Source organism: Astatotilapia calliptera, chromosome 14, assembly GCF_964374335.1.
Source record: "Astatotilapia calliptera chromosome 14, fAstCal68.1, whole genome shotgun sequence".
Taxonomy (NCBI): Eukaryota; Metazoa; Chordata; class Actinopteri; order Cichliformes; family Cichlidae; genus Astatotilapia; species Astatotilapia calliptera.
In genome coordinates this window covers 3,045,193-3,066,455 of record NC_137435.1, presented here as the reverse complement: position 1 = coordinate 3,066,455, position 21,263 = coordinate 3,045,193, and the positions used below count along the sequence as shown (strand labels likewise).

The 21,263-nt window shown below is 41.9% G+C and overlaps 1 protein-coding gene across 6 annotated transcripts in view; it reads right to left on the bottom strand.

Moving 5' to 3' along the window:
* Nucleotides 1–20,993, bottom strand: part of LOC113037032 (leucine-rich repeat and fibronectin type III domain-containing protein 1-like protein) — a 421,423-nt gene extending 400,430 nt beyond the window's left edge. For all 6 annotated transcript variants that reach the window (XM_026193741.2, XM_080289322.1, XM_026193739.2 and 3 more), the window contains exon 1: nucleotides 19,315–20,993. The gene's annotated coding sequence lies outside the window, so the exon portion shown is untranslated. The remainder of the gene's footprint in view (nucleotides 1–19,314) is intronic.
* Between the last annotated feature and the right edge of the window lie 270 nt (nucleotides 20,994–21,263).

Sequence of the window (21,263 nt, the reverse complement as noted above, 5' to 3'; positions counted from 1 at the left end):
AGTGTACAAAGGCGTATGAAGGGCAAAGGTCAAAAACCTTAAAAAAAGCAAGCAAGAGATATTCTTTAGTTTGTTTCAGTTTTTTTGCCTTTGAATGGCCTTTTATACTAATAGCATCCCAAAAGGGTTTTTAAATGTTGACCTGCAAAGTCAACATCCCTTGTGAAGGCATATAAAGTAGGTATAGTAAGTTTTGAGTAATTATCATTGTCATCGGGGTAATTCAGGTTTTTAATCAAGGTAAGGAAGTGCTTACCTTGTGAGCATAGATGGATGAAAGTCACATATTTTCCCTGAGAAGAATATCACAACAAATAAGAAAAGTACAAAATCACGTTTAGCAAAAAAAAAAAAATTAGACTCACAGAACTTTGTCCAGCCGACCCATTTGTTTTAATATAGGACAGCCCATTAAATGGGGGATTATTTTTCTTCTAAACTTCTACTAAAACGCAACTCGTTTATTACAAAATATGGAAAGAAGGCTTAATATGAAACTGTGGTTCTACATCCTGAATACAATTTTTTGAGAGGGCTTCAAAATTTCACTGACAGCAACACGACAGGTTGGTAACCTACTTTGTTAGCACTTTCAAAACTTTACTCGCTAAACTCAGTGCAGATTTGTACATGCCTGCTTCCTTTGAAATATCTGGCACTTGGCTTTTTGGCAGTCGTTTTTGCCAATTTTAAAGTTCTCTTTGCCGGTAATATTAGTTAAAAGGCCACAATTGTGATACAAATATGAACGGTCTCTTGTGGCTTTTCCAAGCATCACCCATCCATGAAATAAACATGCTGGTAGTAAAGGATGTTTTTTCTACTTTGAGTATTTCATCCTATCCCCCTGCAAAATATCGCCATGAGGGAGAGAAAAAAAAAGGTATGAAAATATGGACTGTGATTTTGGAGATTTGTTGTGAAAGATGTCTTCCTCAATGATAAAATGATATTTAGAAAGACATCAAAAAACCAGTTAATTACCAATCAAGTGGTACTGAAGTTCTTTATCTATCTATTCTAAAGAAAAACCCAGGTATGAGCTGAAACGTAGAATTATTACGACCCTATTGGTCTACAGCTCAATTCTTTCATTCAAACAAATATGAAATATTTTTGACACTATCCTGTGTGACCAGGGCTGTGCAACCGAAATCTCATTTCCCGACATGAGACATTTATCGTCCCGACAACGATGTATATCACAAAAATTTTACATTTTCTGTAAATTCTGTGAACCCCGGCAACTAAATTTGTGTGAAAGTGTTTTCAGCTGGGCGTCATGTACCCGGAGTCATTTTATATTTTAAGTAATTTGTTTGATGCATATTTTAAAATGTGATGTTTCACAGCAATGTACACATTTCAGTTTATTTTGAAAAGTCTCAACAGGATCTTAAGGTTTATACACACACACACACACACACACACACGTCAGGTATTCAGATCTTGTGGGGACAATTAATTGACATAATGCTTTCGCTAGCCACTTACCTTAACATCAAAAGTGAATGCCTAACCCTGACCCTAAAAATAACCATAACCCAATTGTAATGCTGACACTAAAACCACATTTTGAGTCTCAAAAATGCCTTCAAACTTATGGGGACCAGAGTTTTGGTCTCCGTAAAGGGTGTTGGTCCCCAAAAGTATAGTAACCTTCCAATTTTTGGTCCCCACAAAGATACGAATACAAGCTCCCAAAAACACACACAGACACAAAGCCATATACCTGCAGCCAGGTCTCCTGACACACATGAGTTCAACATTAAAAGGAGTTTTAAAATATTCAGTAATGTATATAGAAAGGTGAATCATGAATGATTGAAGATGGCATTATGATGAGCACCATTAAAACTCTCTACCCTGGTCCTCAGCGGAGCCGTAAAGGCACACTCTCATGCAAATACAGCAGTCCATTTTCCAAGAGCGGTATAAATGTGGATATTCACCATTCAGCTACAAATGACATGTGATGTGTCATTTAACCAACCGTGTGTGAATAAATAAGCCTTAAACACCTCAAACTCTCTCCTTTTAAACATCGTAATGGCTCTTAATATATGAGTGAGTTCACACAGTCTTTAATGGATGCTTACAGCTGGAAGCCCTCGCAGCTTCTTGAGTGTATTCATTTTATGGTGGCCTCCAGGGGGAAGTGCACCAGTGGAAAAGTAATCTCCTACCTAGCGAGCTCCAGCATACACAGAACAAAGGATTCAATTTCATCCACACACTAAATATTCATTTCTGTCCATTGAACACCACATTCCTCAAAATAAGTAAGGTTTGAATGGAAAAAGAAAACTCAAAGATCCAGCTTCAAGGCAGTGAAGTTTTTAGGATTTTTAGAGGGTCAGTAAAGCCCCCAAAACAGGAAAATGCTCTCTGCTTATTAAGGATTCCTTTGTCATAAATATCAAATGTCATAAATATCAAATGACAAAGGAAAATGGCTGCGTACCGAGCCATAAACATGCAGAGGAAAACTCCATCATTATTTAAATGACAAAGAGAAAGGTTTCAAAACTCCTTTTCATGATAGAACTTTAACTTTTAACAATTTGCCAAATGAAGCTATTTAAAGGTAAAAATCCAAACATAAATCCAGCTTCAAAAATATGAGCCGTGGACAGTTTCTGTGGACTTGTGATTAGTACATTCAAATCCTTTCTGTCATTTTAAAGCTTATATTATTAACTACAGTCATTAATCCAAAATATGCATAATGTTGATTATTAGGGATGCAAGATGATGATAATGTCTTATGAATTTTACACTCAGAAAACTAAGTTTTCATCTTAAAAAGAATATTTTAGAGTCTCCCGGCTCGTCTTAAAACAAATCAAAATTGATGTGACACAACAGACAAATATTGTCATCATCTTATTTGTCATTAAGCCCTAAGACTTTTATAAATGAACCATATTTATGTTTATTCAGTCATTACATATCACACAGATGGTGTAAAACAGTTTATAAAATCCACAAGTTATACAACAAACCACCAGAGGAGTCAGGAGTAACTTCCATTAACAGTCATGACACATGAGTATGCATGCTATGAATTTTACTGCAGGCCAGTTCCATGAAACTGTAGATAATGTGGATGCCAGGGAAGTCGTGTCTGTCACCGGGAAGATGACAGCAACCCTGCACTGAGCCGAATCTACAATACCATCTGTCATCAGAAGTTCACAGAACACTGGGTAAATAAACTTCCATCAGGGCCCTGCACACAAAAATGTCCCTTACCACTTTGGAAAAGCAGTTAATTAAACTAAACTTAGATTATTCAGCACCAAGCAAAATAAAGTGCATCACATACACAAGGAAACACGTTTCTGACACTTGATTTAGACCAGAGGTTCCCAAAGTGGGGGCGCAGAGCCATTGCGGGGGGTTTTTTTGACGGGGCTCCCACACAAACGCAGCAGATGAGGCATCACCAAATATGCTTCCAAACCAACTTCCTTCCAAGCCAAAGACTAGAAAATGTGATGAAGCATATCTTGCCTTTGGCTTCACCTGCACAACAGCGGTGCCAGGGTAGGTTTCCCTGACAGAATTTCAGTTTCCCCTGCGTCGGGAACACAAACAGTATCCCACAGTTGTTTAAGATAAGATAAGATCACCTTTATTAGTCCCACACGTGGGAAATTTGTTTTGTCACAGCAGAAAGTGGACAGTGCAAAAGTTATATAGCAAAAATTAGAGAACACTGGAACACAACTGTACAGAATAGAATAGAATAAAATACTGTATACAATAGGATAAAAATAGAATACAAATGCTATATACAACTGAGTAAAAATACAACTTTATCAGAAAAGAGTATTGCTCTTAGTCTTATTGCACATGTGTGGGTTTGTGTGTTTGATCAGCTGCAAAAGTCTTTGTTGTGGAGTCTGACAGCAGTAGGGAGTAAAGACCTGCAAAATCTCTCCATCCCACACCGTGGGCGCCGCAGACACTGAAGGAGCTGCTCGGTGCTGTCAAAGTCTCCTGCATGGGGTGGGAGATGTTGTCCAACAGGGATAATAATAATGGATGTCATTTATATAGCACTTTTCAAGACCCTCAAAGAGCTTAACAATTCCACTATCCATTCAATCTCACATTCACACACTGGTGGAGGCAGCTACAGGTGTAGCCACAGCTGCCCTGGGGCAGACTGACAGAAGCGAGGCTGCCATATCGCGCCATCGGCCCCTCTGGCCATCACCAGTAGGCGGTAGGTGAAGTGTCTTGCCCAAGGACACAACGACCGAGACTGTCCGAGCCGGGGCTCGAAGCGGCAACCTTTTGATTACAAGACGAACTGCCAACTCTTGAGCCACGATCGCCCACTCTGGATGATGGATGCATGGATGGATGACAGCTTAGCGACCATTCTCCTGTCGCTCACCACCTCCACAGGGTCCAGGGGGCATCCTAGAACAGAGCTGGCCCTTCTGATCAGCCTGTTCAGTCTCTTCCTGTCCCCGGCAGAGATGTTGCTACCACAGCAGACCACACCATAAAAGATGGCTGAGGCCACCACAGAGTCATAGAAGGTCTTCAGGAGTGGGCCCTTCACTCAAAAAGACCCGAGTCTCTGCAGCAGGTACATCCTGCTCTGCCCTTTCCTGTCGAGGGCGTCTGAATTATGAGTCCAGTCCAGTTTGTTTTTCAGATGAACACCAAGGTACCTGTAGCTGTCCACAGCCTCAATGTCCATAGCTTGGATGTTCAGTGGTTGCAGTGGAGGATGTTTGTGCCTGCGGAAGTCTACCACCAGCTTCTTGGTTTTAATAGTGTTGATCTGGATGTAGTTCTGCTGGCACCAGTCCACAAAGCCTTGGGTCCGTTCTCTGTACTCCTTGTCGTCCCCATCAGTGATGAGGCCGACTATTGCAGAGTCATCAGAGAACTTCTGCAGGAAGCACTGGGTGGAGTTGTGGGAGAAGTCTGCAGTGTAGATGGTGAAGAGGAACGCAGCCAGAACCGTTCCCTGTGGGGCCCCCGTACTGCAGACGACCCTGTCCGACACACAGCCCTGAGTTCTCACATACTGTGGTCGCTCAGTGAGGTAGACCAAAATCCAGGTAGTGAGGTGCTGGTCGACTCCTGTGTTTTCCAGCTTGTCCTTCAGGCCCATGGGAAGAATGGTGTTGAAGGCAAAATGGGTTTATGTTGTTAAACCCATTTTGTACAGAGAGACATTTTTGGAAAAATGTATTAATAGCAATGTTGAATATTCTTACAAAGGAAAAAAACAAACCAAAAAACCAAAACAACTATATGTTAAATAATTACACCATAATTTCATTTGTTGATTGGTTTATTTTATTGCAACCTAATTTAATTTATTGCAGTTTACTTTTATTTATTTTATTTGTTTAATTGTTTACAAAAGGTTTGAGCTGTGGAATAAAATGCAATGGAGGCAAAGACCTTGTACAAAGGGTGGCCTAGCAAAAAACGTTTGGGACCCACTGATTCAGACTGTAACCAGCACTAGCATACGTTTTTCTCTATGCAGTTACAATCACTGGGATTAAGTCTTACTGAATATGACATGATGTAAATTTTGGAAATGATGGTCACATTATAGTAAAAAAAAAAAAAAGCCTCAATCAGAATCTCATGATTTACACCTCACAACAGTGTGAGCCACACTCACCCTTCAATCAACATTTTGCACATCCAGAACACTAATACGACATCAGAAACTCTCAGCTCACTGCTGAAAGACGGGACTAAGCAAAAGGTCACATCATGGTGAACGCTTCACTCTCACATGCATTTCCTGTTGGGATCCATTGATCTACATGCTATCATGCAGTCCTTCCTACAGACAGACTGAATTGTTCCCCTAAGGCAGTGGTTCTCAAACTTTCTCTCATCAAGCAGCCAATAAGGGGCTACTGCCACAAACTGCTGCCCAAGATGGTGGAGCTTAAGCACTACCCAAACAAGCAACTGCATCAAATATTATCACCTATCAATCTGTGTTATGTACTGTAATTCCTGTGTGCCTTCAGGTGAACATCTCCTCTCACTATTTCTCTGCCACGTCTCATGTGTCAGATTGTCTGAGCTGCTGGCAGGTACGTTATTTCTCTATTTTTACCCATCAAGAAATGTCTTCATCCACAGAATTTTAATATTTTGTCAGGCAATTGTGAAAATAGATTCCTCACATGTATTTATATTTGAAGCAGAAGACTCAAAAACAAAACAGTCTTTCCTTCTCTTTTTCTTGCCTCTACCTCTCACATTCCATTCTCTCTGTATGTTCCCTCCTTCACTTCACCCTGCTTCCTCTCACGTTACCTTCCCTTCTTCTGCCCTTTCTCTCTTTCTCTCTCTTCTTGTCCATCGCCGCTGCCAGTGTGTGACAGATTAGCTCTCATCTCACCTTTACCATTACCTTACATGGAGACACTCACCCATGAAACTCATTACATCAAACATGACATTCAGCACAGTGTGTGTGTGTGTGTGTGTGTGTGTGTGTGTGTGTGCGCGTGTGTGAGCGTGTGTGAGAGAGAGAGAGAGTGTTCACACACAAACTACTTCAGAGGTGATTTTATAATTGGTCATGGTAGCTCTGGTCAAATGTCTCTCTGACAGAGTGTGTGAGAGAGAGAGGGAGGGGGGGGGGGGGTAGTACTACTCATCCTGACTAGGAAGGCGAAACTCAGTCAGTTAAACAAATTTTGTTTACTCCCTGCCATCCTTCTGCACTATTCTCTCTCTGTCTCTCTCTCTCTCTACACACACACACACACACACACACACACACACACACACACACACACACACGTATACACAACTGTGATACCTAATTAATCAGGAGCTAAATGCTAGTAGTGGTGCACATGTGTAAAACAAACTCTGATACAAGAGTGCAAATACAATAACCAAACACAAACACAAAAACACACGCACACACACATCCAAATAGATTGTGTCTATTTTTATCAGGCCGCTGACAGCACCCAGTCCCACTGTTCACACTAAGCTGAGCCACGTAATTGGCTACGATCTATCCTCTCTCTCTGCCCTTCACTGTCTATCTCTCTTTAATCCTGCTTTTCCTTCCTCCTTCACTCTTGCTTTGATGCCCCTCCATCCTATAGTTTGTAGTTATCCTGGCGAGTTGAGCGTTCAATGCTAAAAACAAGCTTCCATTTTCTGCCTCAGCAGGATGGCTGAACTGCAGCAGTGCTGAATCACAGGCTGTGTTTACACTGAAAGCAGAGAGAGAGAGAGGCGTGAGTGAGGGGAAGAAGAGAGGCATGGATTGGAGAGGAAGAGTGGACGTAGGAGGAAGAGAGGCTAATAAGGAGGACGGAGAGATAGGAGTGTTTGGGAGAGAGACGGAGACAAAGAGAACTAGACAGACAGAGATGGGCAGAAAGATCTCTGGGGTATTTTTAGGTTTCTATGAAGCCTGTTATTTAACACCTGCTGGGTTTTGCTGAAAAAGAAAGAAAAGGAGTTCAGTATTATTCTATGAAGCCAAAAGTCTTTTTACTGAACCCAAACCATTATGATAGTTTAGTGAATATATGTATCTATGGACAGGTATTAACGTCTTTGTGGGGAACAAAAATCAGACGTTTACTATACTTGTGGGGACCAACAGCCCTTATGGGAACCAAATCGACCAAAAACCCAGTCCTCATTTTTGAGACTCAAGATGTGGTTTTAATGTCAGGGTTACAATTGGGTTATGGTTAGGTTTATGGTCAGGCATTCATTTTTGATGGTTAGGGTTAGCGTACGTGGCTAGGGAAAGCATTATGTCAATTAGATGTCCCAACGTGTGTGTGTGTGTGTGTGTGTGTGTGTGTGTGTGTGTGTGTGTGTGTGTGTGTGTGTGTGTGTGTGTGTGTGTGTGTGAGAGAGTGATTTGGGTGTGGGGGGGTTGTCATGGTTAAATATTTTATGAAAAAAAAAATGTTAAAAGGTGGTTTCACAACCTCACTGTCAGATGGACATCGTCTTTTACTGTGCGATCACATAATGATAACACAGATGAAACTGACAGTCATAAAATGAGGCAATTAAAAACTGTAAAGACACATAGCCTTGGAAAGTAGGGCAAAGACATTAAGCATCTTCTTGTGCATTTAAATTGTAAGACGGTCCAAATAGAATCAATTTTGGGTCATGGCCGCATGTCGCACATGAGCCCACACGTGGCCCATATGCGAAGCTTTGTACTGGCCACATTTAGCCTTGATTGACCACAGATCAGCCTTATTAAGCCATGTGTGTGATGTATTGTGACTTTTGGACTATGTATGGCCCACAAAAAAATTGAAACTAACTAATAATAAAGTAACTGAGCCAAACACAGCCCAAAGCAGCTTCAAATGTCTCGGCTACCTGGATACTACTTCAGATGAAGATCGTGACTACCGTCATGAGAAATAAAGAGCTATTTTTCACACAGTAAAAGCTAAACTGATCAACAGGTTTGTCAGTGTGTTGGCTTCTTACTGTCTCAGTCAAATAAATCCAAAGGCTTTAAGTATTTTAGCCCTCTAAAGCTCCAGGCTAGAAAACATCCCCACCACATAGAATAAGAAAAAACACTGAGCCAGAGCTGGGCGATAGAACGATAACGATATGTATTGCGAAATAACTTTTTCTCGATAGAAAAATTAAACTATTACGATAGGCCTCATCGCTCTTGTTCTCTTTAAAAAACAAACAAACAAAAAAAACATTCAATCCAAATTAAGTAGTGCAGAGCCGAACCAATCACAGCCGCAGCGTCACGTCACGTGACTTGTTACGTACAGCACAAGTGCCAAGCCGCACATGTGTATTTGTTTGGGAAGCAGCCAGCCGCCGTGCCGCCCGGGTAATGGAGGAAATGAGTGCGCCGACTAGAGAAACCGAGAGCGTGACCGAAGGTTCCGAAGAGAAAACAGATGATGGTTCCAATGCCGGAGAGATTGTCGAACAGAAGAGCCATAGAAGTTCCGCAGTGTGAAGGTATTTCGGCTATTTCAAGTCTGACAAAAAACAGAGTAGCGCGCACTGTAAATTGTGCCGAAAGCAAGTCTGGAAATACAATAAACTGGTGCATGCTCAATCTCTGACTGGAAGCGCTAATTCGTCATTCGGCTTTTGTCAGACTAAAGTAACTGTTAAAACTGTTTGAAAAGCTAAGCTATACAACAAGGAGAGATTGAGAATTTCCTTTTAGTTCTCAGTTTATTTGATATTGACAAAAGTTAGTCAGTTTTGTCTGTTATTCTGTAAAACAAACTAAGATTTATTTTTAGAATTAATATTTTGTTTCTAAGTGGAATTGACAGTTTAGTAGTCTGTTTTGTTTGTTCTATTTTGAAACTTAAACGCTTTAGCGGCTGCCTTTTGTGTAGTTTGCAATATTTGCCTTTATTTATCTGAAAAAGTCTCGTGTTCCTTAATACCCTGTTGAACTTATTATGGGAAATAAATATTTAAATCAAAACAAGCTGCTGATTATTTCACATTTTACTTGTGAGCAACGGCACATTTAAATATTACAAATATAATTATTTGGCTTATATCGTGATAGATATCGTTATCGCCTGAAATGAAAAAAATATATCGTGATATGAAAAAATCTTATATCGCCCAGGTCTACTTTGAGCCAGGCGGTAACATCTCCACCACTGTAATCTGTCTTATTAAGATAGACACGAGTCTTTCTCTTCCCATCACAAAGCCAAACCAAGATATGAAAAAAAAAAAAAAAAAAACTCTTCGATGAGTCAGAGGTACCCTTTTTCAATATTTTCTAAAAGCTTCTGAAAATCTAAGCTAAAAGCTAAAAAGCCATCTTCATAAAATTCAGTGCAACAGAAAAGTGTTTGTGTGTCTGTTTTCTTCTTCTGCCTTCTTCATTGAATGTGCCATGCTCTGCAGCCTTCACAAAATGGGTTGTATTTTAATAAGAATATAAAGCCTGGTCTCGGTACTGCACCCACTCAGACGGAAAGGGTTAAGGGGATTTGCAAATTCCCAGAAGAAAATGTTCCAGAGTTCCAAATGATTACAGAGACTTAATTCAGAGTGGGATTTGTGAGTCATGAAGATCTCTGATATGAACAGTAACAAGGATGTGGAAGAAAACACTGAGTTAAGGTGAGAGGAGGAGCAGACCGGAGGAATCAGGGTTCACAAGAACAAGGGGCACTGATTTACCTCCCTGTCGTGTCTGTGCACATGCATGTGTGCGTGCACTCAAACTGTGTCTGATGGACAGTGAAATGGAGGGTAAATCTACAGAGGCTTCACCTTACAGCAACCTCCATCTGCTTCTCCCACTCTCTGTCACATCCGGCTCTACAGCAGTCATGTATTCCTGCCGGTAAAATCCCAAGTCTTTTAATCTCAAAGGGGCCTGACACACAAAGACACCCTTTGGCCTTTGAAAGGCTCCACATGATTCAGGAGGAGAAGCGGGCCGGCAGCAGCACAGCCTTAACCCTGTATGACAGACAAACAGAGCTGCATGAGGCTTTGCAGTACATGGCACGCACTGACAGTCCACTACATCATAAGGGACATGATGCAGTGAAATTATTATCTGTGTTTTGAAGGCATGTTTTTTTTTTTTATTGTCAAACTTAAGTGTGACATTAATTAGCTTCAGCTAACCAGCTCCAAGATCAGCTTCAAGCATGTTCAACACCTCCCAAGAGGTTTCAGTGATTGAATCCTCCCGTGTGAGAAGTTGAAAGCAGGAAATATTTAACATAGCTTAAAAAAGCAAAGCTATTTACTGGTCGATCAACATTCCTCCCCTCACCTGACCACAAGCAGTGATAGTACTAACCCAAAAATGAGATTACAGCTGCAAATGGCATAAATTCGCTTCTTCTGAAGCGTGTCTGGGATCAGGCTCAGAGACGGGATGAGAAGCTCAGACAAAGACTGCTGCTGCACAACATCAACAGGAGGTGTCCCTGATAATGGATGGATGGATGGATTGCTTCATAAAGATCTTAAAGATCTGTCCATTTGAACTCTGTTGATTTGCTTTACATTTGGGTTGGATGTGCACCTCTTCAGAAAAATAAATATGTGTAACCGTGATGAAGACCACAGTGGGTGTGATTGCTGTGCCTGGTGGCAGTGTGCTGTGCAAGCATATGAACCAGTACAACCAGATTTATTCATTTACAACTATCCTCTTAGGCTTTTTTCCATTCCAATAACTTAATTTCAATAAAGTGTTGTTCAACATTTATTAAAACCAACTCTGAGATGATCTGCTCAGCGCAGTCGTTTTTGTTTAGAGAAGTCCGACACAGAAATCTATCACTAACTGATGTTTTGAGTGTGTAATTATAAAGCCACAGTGTGGGATTCACTCGAAATCCTACTTCAAAATCCTCAAGACTGATACAAGCTAATTGATGATCAACATTTTATTCTTTTTGCGCCGCTTAAGAAATGACACTTTAAGAAAGTTACCAAAAAAAAATAAATGTATCATTTCTCACCATTTTTGATCTGGCGTATTCTTACTGAACGTGTCCACCACACACACACACACACACACACACACACACACACACACACACACACACACACACACACACACACACACACACACACACACACACACACACACACACACACACACACACACACACACACACTGTTCTCATGTGTCCCAAATTGTACTGCACCATCCATCAGCATGCTGTCAGATATGACCTTCAACTTGAAAAAGGAAAGGAAAATAATAAAGAAAATAGGAGAAGGAAGGGCATGAAAGGAGAAAGACGGGGAGAGCGTGATGGAGCGACTGACTGCTATGGAAACAGAAAAACTGAGTGTAATGTGATGAGCATTAGATCACATCCCTGCTGAGATTAGCACGCTGATATGCATATTGGATTTACACTGGAGTTGTTCTTGTTATGTGTCCTCGCACTGACAGTCCTCCGGGGGTCCGCACCGGCAGCGACTCATATTCAATTTAGACTTGACACGTTTCACCATTTTCTCATTAATCCTTAAGATGTCAGATCACACATGAAGACTCATTCCAGTGGCAGGGCAGAGGAAAGAAACAACCCCCTTGTTACACCTCAGAGTCATCTGCTGTGAGTCTGGATTCGTACCGTCCTCTGAGGGAATGTGGTTTGTCATTTCAGACAGGAACGTTTGTTTTACATCACAAGGAAGACACAATGTCCAGTTGTAAAACTTACCCGATGTGTTCTTTAAATAAAGTATATCCCTCTTTATAGTGCTAATCATTAATTTAGCAGTTAAACTCTAAAATAAATTCATGGCTTTAACCAATTTAATTGATTTACTTCAATGCTTGACTGCTTTAATGTGCGGAAGACACCATTTTTAGGAACAGATTTTGTTATTTAACAGATGCATTACCCTGAGGTGTTATACTGCTTCATTTCTCAGTGTGGAGGTTTTTTTAAAACTGAATTCACACATTGCTCCTGTCATCCTTGGCAAATTAGAAACATCTACATTAAGCTCCTGACATCTTGACAAAAACAGGTACTTTGGGTTTGGGGTGCAGTTAGAGGCAATCATTTTTTACACCGCTGTTAATTTCTCCACTAGTGTAACAAAGCAAAGACACAGCAATCCCTTATTTCGGTAGAAATGTAGGTCACACTTCTGCCATCTATTTATGAAAAAAAAAGATCATCGCACAATCTTTTGAGAAAAAGATTGTACAAAAATAAGCTGGAGAGAAATCAGGAGGAGGCGAGGTGAAAAAGAGGAGCAGGAGAAACAAATTAACACCATGATTACAGTATTTGTGGTGTGTTTGTGTGGGTGTGGACATTACAACGTTGGGTAAAAAAAATAACATTGAGATTAACTAGAAAATGAAACAGCAAAGCTGACACTGATTTTGAATCCAGCATTCGGCCATTACAGTAACATTTTAGCATAATGGAACCAAGAGATCTAAAATGGGAAAGAATTACAATAAATACACACCTCTAAATTATAGTAATTTAAGTTGCTATTTCTGCAGCAGTAGTCCTGTTAGTGCTGTCGCGTTGGCACACCGTGGCTGAATAAGCTGGGGGGGGGGGGGGGGGGGGGGACACCTCCAAAGCAGTGAGAGTGGAGAAGAAATGAAATTTGCTAGGAAGGACCTCCTGCGGGCTGTAGAATGAAGTACGGATTAGCGTCATTCATTTAAATGTAGTGTCTCAGGATGAAAACAGTCCACCTGCAGAGCACCTGCAACAGGGAAAAGAAAGCAGGAAGGAAGACTACAAAGTGAGTTCAGGCAGGGAAAACAGGCTGCCTGGTTGGACGGGCAGATGGACGAGGAAACAGATGGGTGAATAGACGGAGGGATTGGGGGTATAGTTCTACATTGGGAGATTAAGCTGCAGATTAATTCTTTAACCAGACGGGATGGAGAATTTCCGCTGAAATGTAAATGAACATTTATGATCTGGATTCCTGTGACTGGCTCTTACCTGCTTTTCTGTACCTGGAGTGACAGCGTCATTACATAACAATCCTTGTTGGGTATCAGTAAGAAAAAGCACTTCCAAAAACTAAAGCAGGTTCCTACATGACAGCTGCTAGAGATCAAAACACAATCACATAGTAGAAAAACAACTTCCAACTTTTTCCAACAAATGAAGCCTCAGAGGAAATTAGAAATGTTTCAGACTCTTTTTTTGAGCTGCTATGTAGGTAGAGGTCTAATCACAGACAAAGGTAATGGCCAGACTGCCTGCTGAACAACTAGATGGTTTGTATTTGTTCACATACAGTAAATAATTCATATTTGCCTATTTTTCCACATTTGAAGGAGCAATAACAAGAGACATGCTGTTCTAGCCAGTTACCAAAAGACATGTAAAATAATTTTACTCTTAGATTTAAATATGTGTAGAAATGGACTTGACATACATATTTAACACACCGAGACGGGTTTCATCCTATATTTGTCTTGAATCAGCCTTGCTGGAGCTGTTGTTGTCCCTCTAGCAGCTTCCCACAAACTAAACACATACATTAGATTAACTGGTCATTCTCCACAGAGCTTCAAGACTGACAAGTGACTGGTAGAAGCCACAAGGGTACCATTACTTTATTTTACTTTATTTTCGAGAAATAATCAAAACGTAAACTGTGATTAGTTGCAACCCAAACAGGTGCAAACTCCAGCTTTAGTATCCAGAGCCTTTGTTGTGAGTCACATTTTCAGCCGTGTTTGCAGAGGTTTCAAAAATCTTTTCTCTGCCATCTGACAAAAAGAGCAACAAATGTGTCAGAGGTAGCAGAAAATGGGAAACGCATCAAAGTGCTGTACTGAGAGTAAGTGTGGAGGTGGGGATGTGCTCTTGCTCACTGTTTGCTAATGGGATGTGAAGCCTATTGTAATGCTCTCCATATGATAACAGTCACCACAAAACAATGCATCACTGCAGCCACATTAACACATTTCAGTCTATTATCACAGCCACCTGCTTCAACTGCTCTTTTACATGTCTGGTGTCTGTCTGCCTACCTGCTTTAAGCCAGTCTGTGTCTTGCTCACTGTATGAGTAAGAGCGCACAAGCCAAATAGTCTGCTTGCCTGTCTGTCCACCTGTCTCCTTCTACCAGGCTGGTGTTGTTCTTCTGCTTGTGCAACCACATGTATTTTAATAAAATGTATACAACTTACAACACACATTCACACCGAACTCGCAGCCCACACTCAGACTGGAAAGGGTGACGAAAAAATAATTAAAGTTTTTTGGACACAATATTAACAAAACATAAATATGGGAGAAATGTAACACCTATCAAAACGTTCTACTCTCCTAATCTGTGCTTCCAATTCAGTTTGTCCTTGAAGCTTTCGCAGCTTTTCGGGCTCCTAATAAGATATTGAAACCACTGCAACTTCACACACAGCCCCTAATATGCTGAAACAATGCCAGTGCTGTTGTGAGCACATGTAATGCAGAAGATGAGTTCTGATGTTTTCAGGAGGCAGTTAACTTTAAACATGTAGATATAAAGGCAGCTCGTCTCTCTCTGCAAGTACCGACAATTAGATATAAAAGGTTAGCTTCAAATTATGAGAGGGAGCATACATCTGTGCAGTGGTAATTCAAAAAAAAAAAAAAAAGAAGTAGCAGAAAATAAAAATCTAGTAATGTTTACATGATACCAAGCCTGACCAGCTTAGATACGTTGACTCCGATTGTGGGGATGAGGATGAAGCGTTCCTTGATTATATTTTCCAGCATGACAGGCTTAAACCTGCAGAACATTAATGCACCGTAAGTGCACTTAATCAAAAGTGATAGTAGTGTTTCCCACACAAAGACTTTACTCATACTCATACATCCCATGTAATATTAACGGCATTTCGCTTTCACTGACAATTCTGTTAGTCTTATTTTGAAAGTTTTTGAAAGCCTGGAACTTTCCCCATCTCATGTTTCCCCACCACAATCAGGTTGTTATTGTGGTCCACTATGTGATTCAGCTGCTTTTCAAGAAAGGATGTCCTCCTGCAAATGTACTCCAATGTAACCATCAATTATTTCTGCCCAAGAGGTCTACTGTGAGCTGGAGTGCCACTTTAACCAGAACCTGCAGTGGATGGAGAACTGGTTGATGTGCAGTAACAAGGACTACAGTAACTAGCTGTAGTCCTTGTTTGGGATAAAATGTCAGAACTTGGCAGTGAAATCTGTTTCTGTCACTATAAATATTTTTAACGATAACTCCTCTTAATTCCAAAGTGCTTGATTCTAATTCTGAATTACAAGAAGCTTAGTGGGAAACTAACACGGCACTCATTGTGGCAATGACACTATGATGGAGTTCTTTGTGTTGTTGGGTTATTTTTTTAAAGAGCTATACTATCTCTGGAATATTTGGTGGAGCTCTTCACTGCAATCAGATCTGGGACAAACTCATATGTATCAGTAAAATTTTGTTTTTAATTTGAGGGAAGATTTGACTATGTACAATAACTGCTTGTAACTGTTGTTGTTGTTTTTCCCTCTTTAGCCTGTTGGAAGAGAATGGAAATGCCCAGAGCTGGAGTGAGTCTAGGCCACAGCAAGAGAAACATGAAATGTATCTGATAATGGCTGCACAGGATGACCTTGTGCAGTCCCCGGGCACAGATGGAGAAAAAACAAAGATGTAGCGGTAAACAGCACAGGAGCAGCTTCAGAGCTATTTTTTTAAACTGGCTCATACTGTGGATGATGAGAAACACAAATGTGATCCCCAAAAGCCCACCTGGCAGAGGGATTCAAGGGCTCACCAGCTAGAAAATGTTATGCTTTACCATAACATTATTTATGTGTGTGATGAGTTCATGTCCCAGTAGTACATGGTAAACATTCAATTTCAACTACAGAATGTATCCACAACCTAAAAGCAGCTACGTTGCAGGTGAAATTAAGTAGAACCTCTTAAAGACAGCTCTACATTCTTGTGAAACTCAAACTCAATAGTTAATTTCTGCTGACACAAAGCCAGTGATCAACCGAGAGCTACACAGATTTCCACCTAACATTGTGGCTATGGCGGGGCTTCTGTAAGAAATTCACCAATGTTTGGCAAATGCAGTCCATTCTGTATGCCATGACTTTCTGCTGGTAATGCTATGTTGATGATAACATTTCTCAAACCTGGCAAAATGTGGGCTGAGTCCTGAAAGCCAACAATGACAACAATTTCCATTGGTGGAAAAGCGGTATCAGTGACTCTGAACCCAGATAAGCTTACTCCATTGTGCTGAGGACTGTTGAATGCCATCAAAGGTCAGCATCTACTGCACTATTCCTGACCTTTGACGAGCTCTGCATGGTTCAGGTCTAACAACAAAGTGAAGGCATGGGTGTTGGAACTGTGTTAGAACTGTCCATGGTGCTTAAAACAAACCGGAGGGGCTCATATTACTGACTTTCTACACTGTACGTATCTTAGAACTATTAATGATTCTGAAATCATTGATAGCTCTTCATCATATCTCTCCACCATACTGGAAACATGCTGGACCCTTGAAGGAGGGTCATGGTCCTGAATGCATATTAACATGTTTAAACTGCAAAGCACCACCAGCATTGCAGGAGCTGTCCATGGTGTTGACCAAGGTTAGAGCGAACGCAAACTGAATTTAAACTAAAACTAGGTGTAAAAATACACTTTTTTCAAACTGAAGGCAAAAAAAATAGGCTTTTGAAAAAAAGACTGAACAATACTGTGTGCTTAGAAAATTTAACTTAAATAAAAATGCAGTTTTTAAATAGTTTAGTATAGTTAGCCTTTGTCAGTGTTGTCACACTCGATAGTTCTTATATTGTTCCTCTGAAAAATACTTTCCATCTTATAATATTTAAGTTCTTACCAAAGTGGATCATCTACCTCCAGCTCACCCTGTCCCTAGTAATCTGCTGTCACACCATCCCTCTGCACGTCCTCCTTCACTACATCTATGAATCTTGTGTCATCTTCTGTTTTTCCTCATGCCTGGTATCTTCAACATATCCCTGCTCTATGAAAAATGAACTAAAGCTAAACATTTCCAAACTATAAATACCAAGTTAAAAAAAAACACTGATACAAAATACAACACTGAAGCTACACCAAGTCAAAGCTTGCTCCTGCAATTTACCCATGCTGTAACCACATTACTTCTTTTTGTTGTGCCTGAAACATTTTAGACAGCAGTGAGGCCCTAATGAGTGCTCTGTGGTCCTGAATTCACAATAGCATGTTTAACCACAAAGTACAACCAGTTGTGTTTCAGCTGTTCAGGTGTCCCAGGTGCTGACACCAAACAAAAGAGGGTCTGATTTCAGAAAATTCTTTCTGAAGAAGAAGTGGAAACTATAAGTGGATCTGAAAATGCACTGACTCCATCTATTCTGCTGAAAACAAGTTAGGCCCTTTAAGGAGCTCTCTGTGATCCTGAATTCATTTTAACATGTTTAAATCTAACCACAAGCTACTGGACTTGTTTATGGTGCTATCACCATACTATGGGCACCCAAACACCTGTATGTCAGGCTCCCTGCTGCACGGTGTAGGAGGTTTCTGTGGCTCTTACATTACAGTGACCACGTGCAAACTCAGCAATGCCGGCCCCTGTGGAGCTCTCCATGGTCCTGAATCCTCCACTTGGTAGCTTGACTGAAGCTACCATCTGCAGATATTTTCAGTTGGCCCTTTCAGATCTTTATGTGGAACAGAAGCTCTCTCAGTGTGGAGCTGTCCCTTTTTCCTAACCACTCCTTGGCTCCTTCCCTTCTGTTAACAAAAATCCCAGACAAAGAACCTGCTGTGCATTGCTCCTCTCTGCATCTTCCAGCTTTCACACAACAGCATTTGGCCTGATTGTTTTTATGTTTCTTGTTTCCCTGGGATTTTTTGCTTGCACAATAAATGACCAGGTGTGATGGTTCCCAGAGCACCTGCTTCTTTGAGCACGTAGCTGCAGAAGTTAAAGGCTCAATAAAAGCTATAATTATGTTTTGATTTATATCCAACACATTCTGGGAACAATGCCTCTTGTTTTCCCATTATTATCCGGCCCCCTCTGCCCCTCTCTACACCTTCTCCTGTTCTCTCCACCTCCTCCCTTCCTGTATCACCTTCTCCTCCCCACCCGCGTCACCTCTCCTTCACTCTTGTTCTCATCTCCTAGCCTCCTTCATAATAGATGCGGTTGTAACGGCAGTCAGCTGGAGCGGCATGATGAGGCAGCTTTAGAAACGGAGAGTGAGACAGAAACAGAGAGCTCCCCAAAATGGGTTCTTCTATCACTGCGCTCCCACTCACAAACACGCACGCATGCGCGTGAACGGACGCATTCATTCACGCGCGCGAAACCTAGCATGCGTGCACGCACTCGCGCATTCCCATACACAGGCACGGCGGGGCTGCCAGCCTGGCCGGTGCACCCGGAAACCAATACAAGCGCCAAAGAAATGTCCACAGAGCCAAAACAGCAGTTTGTCTTCGAAGCAGCGGAGAGTTCAGCTTTTTGGAGAGCTCTAAATAAACTGTCTGTAGCCTCAGAAAACGGCAGTGCCACTGACAGTGCCCCCGCAAACAACACAGAGAAGTCGCACACTGAGCCGGGTTCTGGAGGAGCCTAATCAGATTACAGCGATGATTCATTTCCTGGGCACTAAGAATAAAACTACTGTTGGCTCTAACATGAGCCTGGCATCCCCGTGGCAGGGGCGAAAAAAAATTAACCGCATAGCAGAGCTCGGTCCCACCGAGCATCCTCTGCGCGCATCACACACACTGCATTATTAACAGCCGATCAATCAGCCTTACCTTCATCGATCACCAACTCCTCTCCTCCTGATGTGTCTCTTTTCTACCCCCTCCACAAAAATCCTCTCGTCTTTCTCCCCCGATCGGTCCACTAATGGAAATCACAGTGAGGACTCCCCTCTCAATAAAATGCTTTAAAGCCGATCGGGCTCAGCACCTTATCCCAACTCACGGTCTCCCCTCTTGCGCGATTCCTTCCCTTGCACATGAAGCGAGAGGGGCTATCTTGGTAGTTTTTTGTTTGTTTGTTTGTTTTCTGGTGCTGAAAAAAAGCGGTGTGTGTGAAAGAGAGTGTGTGAGTGAGCTCAGGCAGCGGAAAAGACTTGCGCGCGGTTAGGCAGCAGAAAAGAAAAAAAACGGGGCGAAGAAGGGATCCAGGTGCCGGTGGGCTTACCGTGCACAGCCACGAGAAACACTCCTGTACACGTAGTTCCTGAAAAGAACAGGATGGGTGGGTGGCAGAGGGGAGGAGGTCACACCGCTGTTGATAAAACTCCTATTCGCCTCAAAAAGCCCAAGTAACGTTACTCCAATAGCGTATTTAAAGTAACGGGCACGGAAGAGCTATCTGCATCGATGCTGGAGAGCAAGCCTCAGAGAAAAGTGGTGCTGAGGGGCTAAAGAGCTTTAATTCCGATAATCTGAAGTCCCCGTAGAAATCCTGCTCCGGCTTGTGCTTCAAAACCCAAATACTGCCAGGCTGTAAGAAACTACACCCACCGACACTGAAGGTGTCCTTGAGTACAAAAATAGGAGCTTCCGCTTTAGGGGCTCTGAATGGCTGAACTGCTCCCAAAATCATGCAGGTATCCCTCCAGTAAGGGCCCCTTTTAAACAGATAACCTAAAACAATTTCACTTTCCAAACATTCCAGGTGATGAGCGTCGTCTCCGTCCGTCTGCACGCCCAGCTGGAAGCTGCCAGTCCTTTTCTTTTCCCCAAAGAGGATGAAATCCCGGTCCGGGCGGTGTCCGGCAGCTCCGTCCTCCGTTATCAATTATAAATCACACCGCTGACTCTGATATTCCGAGAGCGTTTTTAGGGAGGAAATGCACTTTCAGAGAAAACTAGCAATCTTGTAGCGATGGCTAAAGCTGCACTTTTAACAAGCTACGCTCTTGCTTCACGTTGGTGGAGGCTCGCAGATCCGCAGCATGCCGAAAGTCGCTTATCTTTTGAGGGAAAATCAGCCCACGGTTGGAGACGGCGATAATCCTTGTCGAGGCTCCGAAACGTCACATTGTCGCTCACATTTCCTCCGTCGTCCGGTCAAATCCTCCGCTTACACCCGCTCGGTATCCGACCCGGTGTTGTGTACCGTGGCAGCTGCGGCTGGGGCTAATTCCTCAGGAGACGCTTAAAGTTTGAAAATCAGCCACAGAATCCAGCGCGTGCTTCCCGCCCGTCGGAGGCGGCTGTAGGCGCACAGGCTGGCTCACGAGGATGACTGACGGCAGAGGGAGGGAGGGGGGCACGAGAGGCTGTTCGAACAAAAAGACACACCCATGAAATATCTATCTATCCATCTATCTGTATATCCCGTGCTGCTGCTTAAGCCCGGTTATATTCAACGTATGTTCGCAGTTTTTGGAGTTCATGGGTAAAGGCAAGGTGCCTTACTCGTTTCACCAATTTAAGAATGCAGTGCAGTCGACATCAATTAAAAATCTTGATTAAAAAAAACAACCGTTTATTGGTGTTTTTTAATTGTTATTTTATTGTGTCGTTTAAAAGGTTACCTGTTTAGAAAGATGGTCAGAAGTACTTTTAAAACTGAAAATACTTAAAGTAAAAGTGCGCAAAATGCCAGAGGTCAGAGGAAGGTGTAAAATGTACTTTAACATGTACTTTAACATAGCAGCAACAAAAGATTGTCAAGAAATTACCATCAGCTCTCATGTAATATCCAGTCAGCTAGCTAGCCAGCTACAGGTCTACTTCTCTTACTC